The sequence below is a fragment of the Lutra lutra genome, chromosome 4 (assembly GCF_902655055.1).
Source record: "Lutra lutra chromosome 4, mLutLut1.2, whole genome shotgun sequence".
NCBI classification, from domain to species: domain Eukaryota; kingdom Metazoa; phylum Chordata; class Mammalia; order Carnivora; family Mustelidae; genus Lutra; species Lutra lutra.
Window position 1 is genome coordinate 152,432,909 of NC_062281.1, and position 20,164 is coordinate 152,453,072.

Consider the following 20,164-nt stretch of genomic DNA (forward strand, 5'->3'; position numbering starts at 1 on the left):
CCTTATAGCTCTTACAACAATTTTTGAGAAAGGGCCAGCTAATTTGTACCAGATCTGATGTTTGTTGATGTACTTTAACAGGTGTCTCTTATTTCTGCTTGGGCAGCTTTTTCTGCAACTCATCTCCCTGTGGCCACTCTCATTCCAGTCCTCCAGGTTCTTCTCCAAACACAGCTTGGATCATGCCACTCTTTGGTCCAACCCTGCAATACATGATCATTGTCTATAAGGTATAACTTCTTAACCATCACCTCCACCCACCCTCATTTTGTAGGCCACCCTGTTACACATGTTATACTCTGACTACACACCACTAGAACCATCTTTCTGCACTCCTTCCTCCACACACACTACCCATTACTCTGCCACACTTTGGTTCATCGCCAGAGCCTATTTGGAATGCCCTGTCACCCACCCTTCATTTCAGAATTTTAGAAACCATCAGGCCTATGATGAAGTTTGATGTCAGTTCAGGTCAACAGATATTTAAGGGTTTCTAGGCTCATATCAAACATGTGATAGGCCCTGGGGATATATAGATGAAGAGATAACTCATGTCCTATTCTTGAGGAGCTCCAGTCTAGATGAAGAGTCAGACATGGGCAGAGCATATCCACATGATAAATGTGCACCATCCCGACCCCCTCATTGTATGGGGCTATGCAATGGCAGGGTGAAATGGTGGCTTAGGAGAGGTGGGCCCTGCTCAGCCTGGGTGAAAGGGTTGCTGGAAGAAAGTATCTGGGTTTGGTGTCAAATTAGAAGATATTCATAGCACTGGAAGTGGGGAAAGATATGGTAGACAAGAGGAGCTTGAACAAAGATTGTCATTTTCTTTGGTATCTCTTCAACCTTCCCTCATTTCTACAATTACATTTGTGTTATTGTATTTTATACACACACACACACACACACACACACATATACATACATACATATAAATATTATAATATATATTATATATTTAATATTTATATATTAAATATATTTAATATATATATTATATACATTACTATACTATGTTCAGCCCTGTATTTTAGTTACTTGATTGTACTTAATATTTATCAAGTACACAGTAAGCTTTAGGCACTATAGTAAATCTTGCCAGAAGTTGTCTCATTTAAACCATATGGTTCCGTATGTCTATTATAGCCCATTACATGTGTGTGTATATATCTATCTATCTATAGATATGGGTATAGACATATAATATTGATCTATCATCTGTCAATTTTTGTATCTGTCTCTCATCTATCTCCTATTGGCTCTGTTTCTCTGGAAAGCCCTAATACATGGAGTTATGAAGTTTTGTGATCCTGTATTTTTTCCAAACCAGTGCCCACAAAATTACTATCCTTTCTATGCTGTCAATAACTTTCTACAAACATCTCCAAAGCATTTGTCCTACTGAATTAGTATTTTTGCTAAAACACAAATCTGGCTATGTCATTCCATTTCTTAAACCCCTACTGACTTCTTATCACAAAGAAGAAAATGGCCACCATACTTAGCCTGAGTCTGAGATCATTTGAAATCAGATAACTTGTCCCTCTCCAGCGTTTGTGCTCAACATCCTCACCTTTGCCCCTTGTGTACCAGCCACTCCAAACTTTTAGTTTTAAAAATTTGTGAAATTGTCTCCTGTCTCTGTGTCTGTAGTTCCCTCTGCCTGGGATGGCTTTCCCAAAACAACCAACTGGCAAATGCCCACTGCTTCTTTAAGACCTGACTCCAATGTCTCTTCCTTTGTATCAAAATTCTCCTAAGCAGAAATAATCATTCTCTCTTTGGTTCCACAAGTCTATTATAGCATATTTTGTTTATAAGCCTGCCCTCTCTATTAAAATGTGAATGTCTTGAGAGTGGAGATTGAGTCTACATCCTCTTCAGTTCATCGGTAGTTGGCACACAAGTGTTCAGTTGCATTTTTTTTTTTTTTTTAGTAAATTAGTAGGTGAGTGAAAGAATACATCAAGGAATGAAAGAGTGGTTGAATGAATGAAGGCCTGTGTCTTTATTTCCCATCTCACATTCAATCCATCAGGAAATCTGTTGGCTCTACCTTCAAAATATTTCTAGAACCTGATTATTTCTCACCACCTTCACTGCTACCGTTCTGGTCTAAACTATCCGGGTCCCTAGTTAAGATTTCCCTTAACAGTTTCCTAATAGTTCTCTATGCCTTGATCCTTGATAGCCCTTAACATCTATTCCCAACATGGAAGCTAGATGTATCCTTTAAAAGTAGAAATCAGATGAAACTCTCCTTGGTCTTCCATTTCATGCAAAATAAAAGTCCCCATTCTTTTCAGTGGCTTATACACCTTAATGAACTACAACCTCCCCTTTCAATCTTCTACCTGGCCCTGATCACTTTCTAATCCCATTTCCTACCACTTTCTGCCTTGCTTGCTCCGCTCTGGCCACCCTGGCCTCCTTGCTTCTCCTCAAATATAGCGAGATTGCTTCTGTCATAGGACCTTTCCACTGGCAATTCCCATTGCTTGGAATGCTCTCTGCTACTTGTCAGCATGGCCCACTCCCCCAACTCCTACGAGTCTTTGCTCAGATGATATATGTTTAATGAGCCCAACCTTGACTACTTTATTCCGTATCATTCTCCTGACCACCATGTTTTAATTCCATGGCACTTGTCATCTTCTAACATACTATATTTTTTAGTTACTAATTACATTTATTATTTATTGTCTGACTCTTCCTACTAGAACATAGGCTTTATAAGGACTTGTTATATTTTGTTCAGTGATACATTCTAATTGGCTGAACAATGCCTGGAACATAGTAGACATTCCCCAAATAGGTTATGAATGGCTAAATAAGTGCATGACTGCTCTAGGTTGTAAGCTGCTTCTTCTTCTTCTTTTGGGGGGGAGGGTAAGGTTAGGGTTAGGGTATGTGCCTGGTAAGATGTAAGCTTCTTAAGTGCCCTGAACTTGTCCAAATTTCTTATTGAATCTCTAGCCCCAAATAGAGTGCCTGCCACAAGTAGGTGCTCAGTAAATATTTGTTAAATAAATGGACATATATGAATCAAGTTTCAGTGGATCACTCTTAAGGGAAAGAAAAAAGCCTGTCAGCTAATAATCAGCTTAGTTTATTTAAAATCTCTTGGTGTTTATTTTAACAAAAGCCTTCTTGGAATTCTAACACTAAAATAGGATGTCATTGAGGCCTCTGTGGTTTTAGTGGCTATGACCTTTAGCATCTTTCTCAGGATGGGAGGGTGAGTTTACATGGAGGGCCTTAATTAATCCGACCCTGAGGCTGGAGTGATGTGCTGACAAAATAATCAGGAAACCTTACAGACCATATTCCCTAAAATAACCTTGCCATTGTTCCTAACTAGACCAGAAACTCTAATTTGGGCAGTTTCGGCTCCTCTCAATTGACGCAGAGTGCTTTTAGCTCACATCAAATGCTTAACAAATCTGAGAGTTTCCCACGAGAACCTTCCATTAAGTTTGTGTTCTGCCAAGCTACAGAAAAGGAAGGTCTGTGTTTTACAAACACAGAAAATAGCTTTAACCATACTCCCATTTTTGCAGACTCATGGGTAAATTTTCCAGTCAAGCATCAGTCTATGTGATCTGATTTTTGATCAAAATATAATGTCTAACAGGTGGGCTATTTGGGACTCAATCTTTGCCAGGTGGTGTGAAATAATGACAAATGATCATAGTGCCTATATATAAATGATCACAGGTCACTCTGCTTGACCTGTGGTTCAGAACAACCTTCCTAGAAACCATTTTCAAACTACACCCACCGCTGTGATTGAAAGTGGGTATTTTCAAAATTGCTTGGCTCGGCCCACTTGCTGCTCTGGAATTACTTTGAATTGTGGCTTGACTGACAAGCTTATAGAATAGAAATCTGATCTCTGAGTAAATAAATAGCTCTACTGGGTTCATGCATAGACTCCTAAGTGTGGCATTTTTCTAAGCACGAGCAGATACCTCATCATGAGTGTCCTTATAAAAAAGATACGAACTTTAATCTCTGGAAAGTAGGTCCAAAAACTATTCATCTTTATGCCCATACTATGAAGTAGTTTCTAACATAAGTTCATTATTTGTAAATATTTAGAAATGAATAAATAAATTAAAAATCTCTTTTACAATCATTACAGGAAAATTATCACTGTTTATAATGCATATAAGTTTTTTTTTTAAATATTGGTTTGTAGGAAGCTAAGAGATGTCTTTAATTGTGGCAATTGTCTATTAGCATAATATCTTACTATATTTTCCAGAACCATAGTTTCCTTTAGTTATAAAATTACTTTTGGAAAGACATTGGGCATACAGTACAATAATACAAATGGATGTATTAGATGTCCTGCATTTTTTGGTTCAATTTCCTTCTAGAATAAGTAAGCAAAATCTTTGCTTTCAGAACTAAAAAATATATTTTGTGTGTATATATGATATGATAAGTTAAAAAGAACACTCTTTCATTTCAATAAGCCTTTATTCCATACCTTCTCATGCAAGGCGAGTAGAAGAACACTTGCACCGTGCTAAGCCATGGGTTAAGAAGTGATAAAGGCAAGTCTAGATATAGAGATATAGACACTGCCATAGACAGCCGGAAAACAACGTGGTACTCTTGGGAGGTATAATTAGTAGTAAACCAAAGGTCTGTGTTGCAACGATAGCTACATATTTTTGTAACTCATTAAATATATATTAACTGTCTAGGAAATGGTATATATTTCTATTATCCTTAGCCAATACTTTAATTTCTTTTTAAAGTTACAAGTATAAAATAAGAATAAAAGGGAGAAGAGAGATACCAGTTATTGAGTTTCTACTCTGTACTATCAGTTACTATACTAGGTACATATTAAATATATTATTTTATTTTTAAATGATGTATAGAGTAGATCTTTCCACCATTTTAAAGTGGAGGAAACAAGGGCTCAGAGTAAATTAGTAAATTATTTACTAATATTACTATATTACAAATACAGATAATAAATAAGGGAGAGGGAGGACTTAAAACCAAGTCTGTGGGGGCACCTTGGTGGTGAAGTTGATTAAGCGTCAGATTCTTGGCTTCAGCTCAGGTCCTGATCTCAGTGTCTTGATCTCAGGATCATGAGATTGAGCCCTACATCTGTCTCTGTGCTTAGCAGGGAGTCTTCTTAAGATTCTCTCTCTTCTTCTCCCCCTCCCTCTGTGCTGTGCTCTCTCTCTCTCTCTCTCAAATAAATAAATAAGTCTTTAAAAAAATTAGAGTATCTGGTTGCCTACCAAGATTCATGTTTATTCAACTACACTGACGTTTTTCTAACTTTAGTCATTTTCTTTTTTTTTTTTTTTAAAGATTTTATTTATTTATTTGACAGAGAGAAATCACAAGTAGGCAGAGAGGCAGGCAGAGAGAGAGGAGGAAGCAGGCTCCCTGCTGAGCAGAAAGCCCGATGTGGGGCCTGAACCCAGGACCTGGGATCATGACCTGAGCTGAAGGCAGCGGCTTAACCCACTGAGCCACCCAGGCGCCCCAACTTTAGTCATTTTCATATCACTGCCATGGTCTTTACTACATAGGTGTATCATTTACACTAGTATTTAAAAAATATTTTCGTTTGAATTGGATCATCTTTTCCTCAGCTCAAATATATTTTGTAAGGGAAGTTTATATTACTGTCATGAATAGAAAGTGTAAATATAAAGGCAATCATGAAAGGCAAATGGAAACCATACAACTTACAATTAAAGAAACATTCTGAAATTCTAGCTACATGCTGTTTTCTGTTGAAGTTCTGAGTTTGATGCTTATTATCTCCCTATAAAATGAGAGATAAGGAAATTCAGATAGGTGTTGAAGAAAGAAATAATTTTCCCACCATGGGATTCAATATTATTTGCTGCTGTGGACCACCTGAAGCTGTTCTGTATGCTATTGGCATCAAATGTGCCCTGATGAGGGGGCCCCTGAACAATGTCCCACTACTTCCATCAACTGAGAGATCTCCACTTGGGAATTTCTCTTGATACTGATCCAACTAGCATTTGTATTCAAGATTGTGGTGCCAAGAGAGTATGTGGCAGTTCAGGTTGCTTCTTTTAAGAGAATTATTCCAGGTAGGGTCTAATGTAGCCTCCCATCGGTGAGGCAGGCATGAAAGAGAAAGGATTTGTCAACTTGAAATCTCAGTACTTACAGCATTTTACAAAATTTAGCTCAAGATGGAAGGTTTTTCAAAGCTGACTTTAGAAAGTGGGTTTTCATCACTTGGAGGGTCCCCACATGACCAGAAATGAAATTGAAAAACTTCAGTGACACTAAGAGAGAGTTATAGCTCTGAGTCCAGGTAGATGAGCCCATAAAGATGAGCCCATGAAGAGAGGCCAAAGCAGAGGAGGCACTGTGGCTTGATTGAAGAAGGGAAGAAACAAACCTATCGCACTTGGCATTCATTGAAGGGAGACAGAGAAGTAACAAGTGTTTTCTGAGGAAAGAACAGATGGAAGGGAAATTAAGTAGAGTTAAAAAACATTGCTGTGGTCTGTTCCACAAAAGCCAGCAGAGCTGTGGTTTCTCCGGAGCCAGAGATTTGAAAGGTAAGGAAAATAGAGATCACATTACGTGGTACCCAAGGGTTTAATGCACAAAACAACCATTCTAATGAAGGTTTGCTAACTTCTCTGTCTTAGAGATGAGCAAGGGGAACGAGAAGTATCTAAACCTATAACACCCTGTATTAACCCAGTCCAAATGATTTATTGTTACCATATTTGGGCTGACTTTGAGTTCAGGATTGAAAAAAAAAAAATGAAGAAAAACAAGCTTACCCATAAAAAGAGATTATAGAACTTCATGTCCCAACAAGTGGATAAAAATGTTAACATCGTTTTTTATGGCCTAATAAATGTCTTTCATAAAATAAAAATTGCTGAAAACACACTCCCTAGATCTCTTTATTAAATTGAAAGAGATATTGATCAGAAGGAGGAGTTGATCAGGAAGAGAGAGTAAATGGAAACCAGGTCTTTGGTTACATAAAAATATACTGTCTTTTTAAACTTTCTAATCCAGTAAAAATATAAGTATTTTTAAATAGGTGATAGAAATGAGATGAGAGAATTTAGATAATCTGCCTGGACACACACAGCTGACAGTGTGGAAATCAGAACTTAGAACCTGCCTGGGTCCACAGCCTTTGCTATTTCAACCAAACCCCCAAGTCTTCTCTAATTACTCATACCAGCTCAAATGAAATGGCCCATATGCTACTAATATTACATTTAAAACTTCATGGAGTCACAAAACTCCTTTGTCAGGAAGAAATGACGGTGATTTTGACCCCATTTTTAGGACAGTGCAAAAGTCCAGGGGCAGCAGTATAACTAATGGTCCCCCCCACTCTTCAAAGTAAGGCTCAGGCAATTGCAGATCATGCTTCAGATGACATTAGTAGCAAGTGGTAGTTCTGGTCATCCATCTCCGTTTGCAGGTGGAATTCTTCTATCACAGTAACTTCTGCCTTTGCATGGATGGCCAAAAAATGACTTCAATCATTATGATCAAATGTGTTTTATTAGGGATCATCTTCGTCACTGGAACAATCCATTTTAAAGATCAAATTACGACTGTGGGGACTGAACTTTTCTTCAAAGGAGAAGTTCAGAATTTGGTTGTCTTTGCTTTCCTAAATTCAGACAGACTTGTAGGTGATCCAGCTTCTATTCAGCATATCTTAGTTCATTAACTCTTTCATCCCCTGAGTGCAAAGATATGAAACAAAGGAGTGAAGACAACAGGGCCTTGATCTTCAAGCTGTGCACAGCATCATGGGTATCTTCAGACAGGCACGATGGTCATAGATCCGAGGAGTCTCTTCATGTGGAGAGAATGCTGCAGGGCTATGGGGCCCACCTAGAGTAGGCAGGTGGTGAGCACAGGAGACGAGATCAGACACCAGGGGGAAAGGGTCAAGGCAGTTGATACAATGATGTTGACTCAATGGTTTGAATCTGTGATCCTAGGCCCATGGTTCTGAAGCCCCTCCAGGACCGCCATCTGTAGCGTGCACCCTTTCCATTATCCTTTGAATCCTTTAATTGCAGGATTAACAATTGTTTGAGCACTGAAAACCTTCAACTTTAATTTTCCCCATCTTCATGGCTGCTAAGTCCTAGTTTATTTTTCACTGGAAGTATGAATGTGTGAGTGTGACTCCAGATCTTTGCCTGTATTGGGGAATGGTTGGTGATATCTACATGGGGATGGCGTGGCACATCAGTAGTAACCCCAAATGTCAAAGGCCAAAGTCCACCCTGGACTGTCTTGGTGAAGCTTCCACAGAGAACAACAGGGTAATTGAACTGCTGTGGGAATTCTGTGTCTAGAGCTAATCTGTGGAAATGATGGGAATGATGGGAGCCATTGATGAATGATGAGGGTCACTATCTTTCCCTAGAATGAGAGACAGAGTAAGGAGTCATACTGTAGAGACCTGGCACAGGAGGTTGTCATGCAGCTTGTAGACATGGCAGTGCAAGGTGAGAAACTGAGCATGTCTAATAGAGCCCTTACCCTGAAGGGTTTATTTTTTTTGTAGTTATGTCGCAGATTATAATGGACAGTTACATAAAACATGTTCCTTCTTTGGCATGACAGTTAACTTGGGTATGCTCAGCCTTTAGAGAGGCCCTTTGAGATGGGGTAAGGGAGAAGAGAGGTAGCAGGCTGCCCAGGGAAGTGTGGCTTCCCCACCTTCATCCAGTGCTGCCCATAAAGGGGGGATGGCACCATTGCAAGGGGGAGTGCGGCCTAGGAGTTTCAGGTGGAGACCATTTCCAAATGAACAGAGGCTTCAGGTGGTGGGGAGGAGAGTGGGGCAACCCTGAGAAGCAAACAAAGCGACACATGTGAGGCTAATCAATTTTGTTCAAGGATGCTGAGGAAGATGCCCCTTGACGTGGGAGAAGCTTGCAAGGCTGTTGCTTCCAGAATGGCATATTCAGGTAGAGTCCAGGTGAACCCTATAAAAATACTCCTCTTACCTTACAGAATGCTTCCTTGGGAGGGAGGAATAAGAGATGCCATCAGAGCTCTGGAATGTGCAGTAGGGACAGCGTCTGGAGCATAATCCACGAACAGTAGTACCTGTATGGCTGCCCGGCACAGTGGAGAGTCCCGGACCGTGAGCTTCAGCTTCTCTGCACAGCTCAGCAGAACATCAGAACCGAAAACAATTAGAGGAGGAGTGGTCATAGCATAGCAGATACAGTAGAAACAATATGAGTTTGGGACTCAAGAGTGACCTGGATCTCAGTCTTGGCTTCAAAAGCATATTCTTCTTCTGAGCAAGGCACTGAGACAGTCTCTGTGTCAGTTTTATTATCTGCAAAATGAAACACATCGCTGTCAGGAATTAGGAAACATCATATAAAAAATGGTAGCATCTTAAGCACTCAGTAATTAGGGTCTGTTATTTTTATTATCATTGTGACTTGTGATTCCATCATAATTCTTAGAATTAGTTCATAATAGCTAATAACAGCAAATATGGAGATAACAGCTGTGTGCTAGGCACTAGTTTAAGCATTTGGCTTAAATTAATTACCATAATCCCCATGACAGCCTGTGAAGTAGCTGCTATTTTCTCCATTATACAGAGAAGGGAATTGAGGCCAGAGAGATTGAGTAACTTGTCCAAGGGCACACAGCCAGTAAATGGCAGGATCAGGATATGAAAGAAACCCAAGCCATCAGGCTACAGTGCTCCTTCTCTCAATTGTGATGTTATAAATGTGCGTCTCCATCTACATTTCCCTACTGTTGTAACGGCTGCTGAGAGTCTCTGTGAAAAACAGCATAAGGCCTGTATCACTAACCTCGAAGGACACAGGGACACAAACCTGAGCTGCATGAGGCCAGGGGAACAAATACAAAATCATGTGGACCCACAGGATTATTGCAGCTGTGGATCTAATGCAGTCAGAGCTGGAGACTCCACAGTGAAAGGCAGGTGTCCGGGGAGTCAGGTTGGAAAACAAGATGTTCCTGGAGCTGGATAAATTGGGGTTAGCAAGTAATGTCTAACCAGTGTTCTCCTCTCCCATCTTGGAAGCGCACAGAGACCAATAAGGAAGAGAAAGAAAACTCAGCAACTTTAAATCCACAGGACTTAACATTAAACGTGATGGAGTCTCGTTTTACACCAGAGGAAATGGGGTCTCAAGTGGGGATGGTGACTTGCTGGGAGTCCCGTAGGCAGATGTTGAAAGCATCCAGAAGAAATGGGAGCAGCCTGGGGTCGCTGTGGGGGAGGGTGTGCTGTGGGTGCAGGGGGAAGGGAAGACAGGAGAAAGGATGTGTGTACAATGCCCACAGGAAGCTCACTGACAGCAGACGCTCAGCAATGGTCGCTGCCATCTTTGTGCTCGTTATTGTTTTGATAAACCTTGTTAGAATGCAGAGAATTGTCTTCGAGGGAGAGAGATGGGAGGTCAGTTGAGAAATTCTTTCCTAATCCAGGACAGCGATGATGAGAGTGTGGGTGAGGTTGGGGGCCCTGGTGGGGTAGAGGAGGGGGCATATTCAATAAACACCTCAGAGATAAAGCAGATGGGCTGGGAGCACTACTGAGACCCGAGGATGTGAGGAAACAGGGCCCTCCTCCTGGGTAGACTACCGGGGCCGGGATGGGAATTAGGAGGCACAGGCCAGGGAGAGGGCAGAAAAGACAAACCCTCAGCCTGCTTGTCAGTTTGGCCTTCTTCACCACAGATTTTGGATTCTATTCAGCACAGAGGAGACCTTTTCTCCCTCCTGCTGAGCACATCTGGTTTTCAGGACAAAAGGATCTGATGGGTCAGGTTTAAATGGTTTGAATGACCGGCTAAAGAAGAGATGGGATGGGAAGCATGTCAGGTCAACACGGTGACCTCCCCGGGGCTGTAAGCGATCCTCCCCATAATAAACATGGAGTCTTGGCCAGCAGAGGCCCACGATGGTCATTGTTTTCCTGACTAGAATTTTATAAGCTCACAGGCTAGAAAACTTGGCCAGAAGTTTGAACCATGTGTTTTGTCAAATCCTATAAGTCTTTAGACTCCTTTTTGATAATTAGCCCAGTGAGAAATGTATGAGCAGATTTCTATGAGCCAGACCACTGCCCTGATCTTTTGCAGAGAGTATCATTGATATCTGGGCAACCATGGTTAGAAAAAAAAAAAAAAAAAGAAAAGAAAGAAAAAAAAAAAAAAAGCCCTTTACATAGGCACACAGGTTTGGAATTGACAGTTACCAAAATGGGAACAAATTCGAACATCAGTTTCATTGCTTCCACACTGCCAATTTGGTGGTGTTTACGCTTTGAGGACCTCCCAGATCTTGGAACGTTTTCTGTTATTCCAACCTACTTTCAGCAAAAGATGGAAAAATCACAGTAAGATGTGAAATATTGACAGAAGCTTCAAATGTTTCCCCTCCCTGGGCATTTGCAGGGACAAAGCAGAAGGGTGGTCAGGCACTGTGTTTCAGACATTAGCCTTAGTGGTAGAGAAGTCACCTCAGTTGTTCCATCTGAAATGCACCTGAATCTCTTCCCAGGGCCCAGCCTGTTCTTGGAAGCACATAGCAGCCATATCCACTTTGCAGAGCTTTATTGTCAACACCAGCCCACAGCAGTCTCCCCTACACCGAACTTCTCTTGGATTTACTGCATGCTCCTGGCTTACCACTTGTATACGAATTGCAAAGAGCAAACCAATTAGCTAGCTCCCTCTGGATGACATGTCTAAAACTGAGTCCTTGCAGACACAAAACATAGAGTTCAAATTTCAGGTTCACCACTTATTAGCTGGGTATCCTTGAGCTACATCACCACGCAATGCCTCCATTTCCAAATTTGTAAGCTGGGTGTATTAATGCCAATCTCACGGAACAACTGAGAATTAAGTGGAATCATGCAGAAGATACCAAGCCATCATGATAAGGGTTGGAAAGAAGTTAAGTATATCCTTTTTCAAACTTCTATAGTTGTGACAAGAGGCAGCACATAGTGTTTCAATTATTTTCCAAGCTGTATTCATATGGGTAATGACTGAATATTTTCTTTAAATCTACTTATGAATAATTTAAATTTATTTAAAAAAGAAAATTTGTATTACAACTCTAAATGGAAAAAGCAGCATTCTTATTCTGAAAAGAAGTAGAACTAAATGCAGTAAGACAAAACAGTATTATTAAATTCTGACTAGGCTCCAAGCAGTAGATCTGCTCTCTTAGTATTAGACAAAGGAGAATCAGCAAATGTTAAATAGGTTTTATGGATAGGCTCTTAGAAAACTGAGCACTTTTTCTTGATGTAACGAGGTTAGGAATATAATTGAAAAGGGACAAACTGTTTCATGACAAGACTCATTGTGTTTTAATTGATGTCCTTTTATCGCTTAAATCGTTTTTCAGGCCACTCACTCTGTAGAATAAAAATTTTAGTAGATAGTGTGACGTTTTGGAGGTAGAGACCTCAGCCTTCGAAATTTGGCTCTGCTCCCTACTTGCCAATTACACTGAGCAACTTACTCAAAGTCTTTGTACTTTGGTTTCCTCGTTAGTCAAATGAAATATTAACACTCAAATTGGAGGATGTTTGCATGGATGTCATAAAGCATGTTAAGTACGTAGTAGAGTGCCTTGAATTCATAACAGAAAAGCATAAGGACGATGACAGGGAAAATTGCCTTGTCAAAGTACAGATAAATAAAATAAAGAACAGATTGTTTGTGTGCCCAGCCATCGGATTCGCTAGGACAAAGATGTCCTGTGACTCTCATCCCAGACATCTGGACAAGCTGTCAGCACGGAACTGGGTGGTTTTGAAGCACTCCAGGATTATATAATATTGGATGGCAACCAGAACTGTTGGACCTTCTTCTTTTATTCCTTATATAGATTTCATTTTTCAACCACATAAAGTTAGGAAAACATTTATTTTGGTAAAACATCGAGAAAATACAATAAAGCAGAAAGGAAAAAATAAAATCACTTGTGATTCCACTACCCAGACAAAACTGAATGTGGTATTTTCAAATATCTTCTTTTGGATTGTTCTCTTGAGAATATACGTATATATATTTTAAGGTTGAAAGTTACTCTGTCCTTTATTTTGCTATCAGTTCTGTTTATTGGACAAATAAAATATACTCATGCGAATATTTTTGTAATCATTCTACAACATGTTTTTCATGTCTATGAGAGTACATCACATGGATGTAATAACATTTACTTAGTTATATCTAATATTAGTCATCTAAGTTTCTATGATTTGCCATTTTACTATTTTAAAATACCACAGTTCACTTCTTTTTATATGAATCATGACCCTAAACAAGACCATTTCTTTCGGATAAATTGCAAGAGGTAGACACTCTAGTAAAAGAATGTGTGTAGTAAGGGTCTTTGAGACTGCCACGTTAGTCTCACGAAATTTAATATCAATTTACAGTAAAAGTATAAAGAACACACACATCTTAGCTCCCCTGCCCAAAGTAAGTGGTATTGCATAAAAATTCTTTTTGGCCAATTTAGTTGAAATTTTAGTTTATATGTTTCCTGTATACTTGCTGATGGCTTCTGTTTTTTTTTTTTTCCCCTTTTATGAATTTTGTGTTCAGATCTATACTTATTTTTCCCCATTGGAGTATTTATCTTATTCTTACTGATTTGCAAGAAAATACTTACATATTAGGATTAGTAATTTGTACATCATACATATTGGCACTGATTTTGCTGATAACCTGTTGGTTTCTTATTTTTACATATACCATGTGTGATAGCTAGAACATTGAAAAAATGATCATGTACTCATATCTGTTAATGATTTCTTTCATGATCTGTCTTTGGCATCAAACTCAGAATGTTTTACTCTACAGTCAGTTGTATAAATTTTTGCATTTATTTTCTTTCAGTGCTTTACCAGTTTTGAACAATTATACAAATATATAATATAATTTTATTGGGGCGCCTGGGTGGCTCAGTGGGTTAAGCCTCTGCCTTCAGCTCAGGTCATAATCTCAGGGTCCTGGGATCAAGCCCCGCATCAGGCTCTCTGCTCAGCAATGAGCCTGCTTCCTCCTCTCTCTGCCTGCCTCTCTGCCTACTTGTGATCTCTCTCTCTGTCAAATAAATAAATAAAATCTTAAAAAAAAACAAATATATAATATAATTTTATTGTAAAAATTTGAATATTTATGATCAGAATCACTGAAACATGCTCTCATTCCCTTGGTTATCTCATTCAGTCTCATGGCTTAAAATGTGACCTGATGACTTCCAAATTCTTATGTCCATTCCTGACCTGTTTCTCAGATTCCAGGGTCATACATCCATCTGATTATTTGATATCTACCTGGACATCTAACAAGCATCTCAAATGTAACCACACCCAAAACTAGGCCCTGCCATCTCTGCTACCACCCACCTCTCCTATCAGCCTCCCCATTTCAGGTAAAGGCAAATCCACCTTGCACACTGCTCATAATGAAGCCCTCAGAGCCTTAGTGATGCTCTTGTCTTTATAGTCCTTGTTGAACTAGTCAACAAATCTTTCTGCTCTTCCTTCAAAATATATCCAGAAGCCAACTGCTTTATGCTACCTGCCCTGCCACCATGCTGGCCCCAAACACCATCATCTCCATCCTGGTTTGTAGGAGTCCCCTCTGTGGTTTCCCTTCCTGCTATTCTTGGCTTAGTAACCACAGAGTCATCTTGTTAAGAAAACTAAGTTAGGTCATGTCATGCCCTTTAAACCTTCCAACAGCTTGCTCTGTCATTCAGAGGAAACACCACAATCCTCAAATGCCCTATAAGGCCCTGAAAGTTATGCCTTATCTTGCTGACCTTATTCTCTGCTACTCTTTCTCCAAGGAACAGCACCCAAGCCAGGGCACTGAACAAGCCAGGCCCACTCCCTCCTCAGGACTTGTGCTCACTGTTCCACTGCCTGGGAATATTCTCCATATCCACATGGCACTTTCCCTTGCCTCTGTCACATCTTTTCTCAAAGGTCACATGCTCAGCAAAGTCTTCCTTCTTTGTCCCTTCTTCTGCTTTATTTTCCTCTGCAGCATTTTCTACCATGTGACCTATATTTTACTCATGTATTTTGTTTATGGCCTTGCTCGTCCCCACTAGAAGGTATGCTCCATGAGGGCAGAGTTAATGTGGATGTCCGTGGCTGTATCCTCAGCACCAGGGACAGTGCCTGGCATGAGGCAAGTCCTCCGCTGTTTCTTAAATGAACCAATTAACTTATATCAACTTTCCTTTTATCTTCACTCTCAAACCCATCCCCTTCTCCAAACACTAGAGGTAACTAATAAAAAATGAAGAAAGCACACTGCAGAACATTAAAGACAAGGAATCCTTAATGTAAAATAGACAAATAAATAAGCAAATGTCAAAAATTTATGGAGGAACACACACCAAACTAAGATGTTGTTCTTCCATCTGGAACTTATTTCTCTATGAAGGAGAGGAAGATGTAATTTTTTTCCCAAGTGACTCACCAATTGTGCTATTATTATTACAAACTATCCACTAATATCCTAACATATCCTCACTGATACGTTATGCCACTTTTAACATATATTACATCTGTCTCAACTGGAGCCAGTTTCCTGGACTATCTAAAGTTGTTATGCACAATTTTAAAATCATAGCATTATAGCAAACTTGCATATCAATTAGAGTTAGGCATCTCTTACTATTCTTCTTAAAAATATCCCTGGCTATTTTCATGATTTTATTCTCTCAGCTATCTTTTGGCTATCTTTTAAGTTGTTAGGCTAAAGAATGAGAATTTTCATTGGAATTTCATTAAATGTACAGAATAGTTTGTGGAGAATTGACATATTTTTATCTTTTAAGTCTTTCCATCTTAGAACATGGCATGTCTTTTCAATAATTCATATCTTTTATGGATCAGAATATAGTCATTGTGTCCTCATTTGGTTTAGTAAATTTCCTCTTCAATTTTTAAAGTTATTATGCACAGATAGAACAGCTGTTCATTTTTGTGTATTTTTATTGTGAGCCAAAGTACTGAGTCCTGTTACTAGAGTGTTTTCGTTGTTGTGTCTCTTTGGTTTTCTGGATAGATAATCATCGTCTTGAAATAATGATGATTTTGTCACCCCCTTGATTAACCTGGATTCCCTAACATTCAGAGCTTAAGATATGGTGGCTTATATATGAGTGATTTGGTAGGAACAGCTCTTTCACACTGGGGAGAAAAGCAGAGAGAGACAACCAAAAGATGTGTTATTGGGTGGGTCACAGCTAGGGGTTATTAATTGTCTGATCCCACAGGACTGATTGAGGATCATATGTGATGCATTTCCATATTACCCACAATATGGAGAGAGAAGGAGAAGAATTTATCCACCTCTCTCTCTGCAGTTTGCTCAAGTTTCACCCTGAGAAGTGTTAACTTTGCCTCACTTCTGGGTTTTGCCTATGTGGATTCTGTGCTTAGCCCCAGCACATTTCGTGCCTCAGGATCAAGAGGGAAACTTCAGAGAAGGAGAGGTGCATGGTGCAGATTTGACATGAGGCTCTGTCAGATTGCACTGGCAATAAGTCAGTCTGAGATTACCCAGAACAGTGCTTACTGGAATAAGAGATAAACAAGGTCAAAGGGATTTGAAGTAGTATATCAGAGATGTCTGATATGGTCCACCCCTTGTAAATAAGATCCACTACTGCCTGCCTCATATCTGCCTCCCATATTCTGCAATATGGAGCCCAGTAATGCCCTCACTTCATCCCCAAGACATAGGAAATGCAAATCCATTCTTTTATGGAGTCTCCTTCAGAAAGGTAGCCAGCCACAATCTCTGAGGCTTTGAAAAAGAGTTAATGAAACAAGGTTTAATCCCTACTGCTAAAGCAGCACTGAGTATCTCTTGCTTTCTGCCCAGGGGATTCTCAGACCTGCCTTTTGGGATACTTGCAGATAAAAGGGCACCAGCCATTCTGATGCAAAGAACAAACAAGGAAGTGTTGGGGGACTAAAGCAGTAAGGTGACCCTTGACAAATGGGGGAGGAGAACTGGCAGGTAAATATTCCTCTTTCATTCTTCAGTGGACAGTTTGGAGATTCATCCTAAATTATTCTTCAGAGGGTCTCTAGCAAGATCAAGCCATAGTTGCCCCCATTAGAGACCAACTTGGTGACATACCTTTGGATTGTTTTTTTCCCCTCCTTTTCTGCTCCATTATTCCCATTGACCCTACTCTGATTCTTTGATATTTCTTCTGCCAGTAAACTACATATAAGCAATCCCTGTCTCAAGCCCTGCTTTTTGGGAAAATCGAGGCTACCTGCTATCCAGGTGTGTCACCTCTGACCTCTGATCCAATATCCCTTGAATGTTCTAGGTATTCTCCTTTCTCAATACCCTCTATCCAGAAAAAATGGCACATGTTTATGAACAAATCACGAGAATATTTGTCATATGTATATTTTTTTGTGATATTGTAGAGAATTTCAACAAGGGGATCTCTTCTGTCAATAGGGGCTGGTTCTGTGAACTGTCTTAGATCTGGAAATGAGGTCGGGGACCATAATTTCCCACAGCAGCAAATGAAATCAGATTTTCGCTTTCCAGCTTCTTTTTTTTTTTAAATTATACAATTTGAGCATCATCCTGGTCTGTTGTTCACCGATTTCACCCCTAGGAATTTCAAGATGTATTATCTATTGCTCTGGATCTTTGTAAGCCAGAGCATCCTACTGGCAACTCTAGGCTTGCTGTCCATTTTGGTAATTATGGTCACTTCTCTCTGATGGTTGAATACAGTTTCCTGGCCTCTACCATTCCAGAAGCATCTCCCCTGTCTACTCTGGCCTATAGTAGATAGTCGCCACTGAGTTTCTAAAAAATGCCGTTCGCTTTTGTGCTAGTGTAGATTGTCCTAGTAACATGAATGTCCTTGGGCCCTCCTTGGGAACACAGATAGTAGAAATTCTGTTCTCACCTAATAAATCCATTTTAATATTCTCAACTCCCTTACTGCCTGACCATCTTCCTTATGGTATGCTAAAGTAATTCTTGCATCTCCATCTCATTATTGTCCTTTGTCAGTTTCAAGCCAGTGAACTGGGAGCAACTCCATACATTCTTGCAAGAATGTTGAATCTTGAGTCAATAAATTCTCACCTATCCGGTTTTATAGTCTACTTTCTCAGATCCCAAACCTCAAGGTCCTCCTCTATGCATGCTCCCTGGTTCCTGTGAATGTTAGTAGCAAGAAGCTATTTCCTGGAGCAAAGACTGTAATTCCCTGCTTGGATTGTGCAAGCGACTTGATCTCTTATCAGTCTGGAGGTGATGAGGAGTGGCAGGGAGGTTCTTAAGACAAGCATCATACTGAAATACATTTGCCTCAGGTGATGTCTTAGCTTGGGTTCTTTCAGAAGTAGATTCTGCACTGGGTGTGGTGCAAAAAACAATGAATACTGTTACGCTGAAAAGAAATTAAAAAAAAAAAAAGAAGTAGTTTCTGTGCCAAGGATGCTGGCACAAATGATTAATTAATAAAGTATCCCTGAAGATACCAGTAAAGGCACAGAAGAACCAGGATAAGGAAGGAGGGGATGCCAAGCAAATGTATAGTTTCAGATGAAGTCCCAGACTCATTTGTTCCCAAATGTTCATAGCACTTTTAGCTGTAGTAATCAAAATCTGCAGTCTAACAATCAAAATACACATCAATAGGTGAATAGATAAGCACATGTGATATAGTCCCATAATGGGAAATCACTCAGCAGTAAAAGGGAACAAATCACTGGAACACAACAGCAAGGTTGAATCTCAAAATCTTGCTTAAAAAAAAAAAAAAAAAAAGAAACCAAAAATGCAAGAGGTACATACCATATTAATGCACTTTATGAAATTCCACAATAGGGAAATGTCATCTATAATGACTGAGAGCAGATAGTATTAGTGATGCTGGTGGTAGTGATAATCTAACTTCAAGGATACTTTGGGGGTGATTATGGTGGTCTATACATGGATTATATACCTTTATTATAAATTACTGAACTGTACATTTAAAATGAGTGCATTTAATGGCATGTAATTTCATTTGTTCTTCTAGCTTCTTAAATAGAACCTTACATCATTTTGAGACCCCTATTTTATAGTGTATTTAGTGCTATAAATTTCCTCTAAGAACTGCTTTATCTGTATTCTTCAAATTTTGATGTGTTGTGTTTTTATTTTCATGCAGTTCAACATAGTTTCTAATTTGACTTTGAATCTCTTCATTCATTCATGGATTATTTAGAAGTGGGTTATTTAATTTCTACATATTTGGAGATTCTTCAATATCTTCTTGACATTTGTCTCTAGTTTAAATTCCTGTGGTCAGATAACATATGTTTGATTAAATTTATTAAGACTTGATATGTAGCCCAGGATATGATCAATCTTGTTGCAGAACTTGAGTTCTGCTGTTGGGGTGGAGTGTCCAATAAATTTCACTGAGGTCAAGTGGGTTGAGAGTGTTGTTCAAGTCTTTCATAGGCTTGGTGATTTTCTTTCTTTTTTTAAATTCTTATTCCTTGGTGATTTTCTATCTATGTGTTCTATCACTTGCTGAGAGCAGAGTTTTGAAACTCTCAACTGCACTTGTGGATTCTTATGGTCCTACTTTCAATTCTGTTTTTGCTTCATATATTTCAAAGTTCTGTTGTTATATGCATGCATTTGGGGGGGGGCTGATATTTCTTCTTGATGCATTCTTGTCTAACTTACTACAGTTCACCTTCAAATTATTATTATGCCATTTTATGTGCTCTGTAAGAAACTTAGAGCATCATACTTCAATTTCCCCTTCCTCTACTTTGGGCTAGAATGGTCATACATTTTACTTTACCTATGCTCTAAATAACACTATTTAATGCTTTTTTAAAAATTTTATAAAGTTAATTGTTTATAAGACATTAACGAACAGGAAAAGAAATGTCTTATATATTTATGATTTCTGGGGCTCATTTTTTAAAATTTAGGTCTGAATCTCTATCTGGTAACATTTTCCTTCTGCCTCAAGAATATCTTTTTAACATATCTTACAGTGCAGATCTGCTGGAAATGAATTTCACACTGTTTTTGTTAGT

The 20,164-nt window shown here is 39.3% G+C and overlaps 1 long non-coding RNA gene across 2 annotated transcripts in view; it reads left to right on the plus strand.

Moving 5' to 3' along the window:
- The window catches only part of LOC125096714 (uncharacterized), a 93,581-nt gene that overhangs the window by 60,010 nt on the left and 13,407 nt on the right, over positions 1-20,164 (plus strand). For both annotated transcript variants that reach the window (XR_007126358.1, XR_007126357.1), the window contains one exon: positions 16,962-17,099. This is a non-coding gene — a long non-coding RNA (uncharacterized LOC125096714). The remainder of the gene's footprint in view (positions 1-16,961; positions 17,100-20,164) is intronic.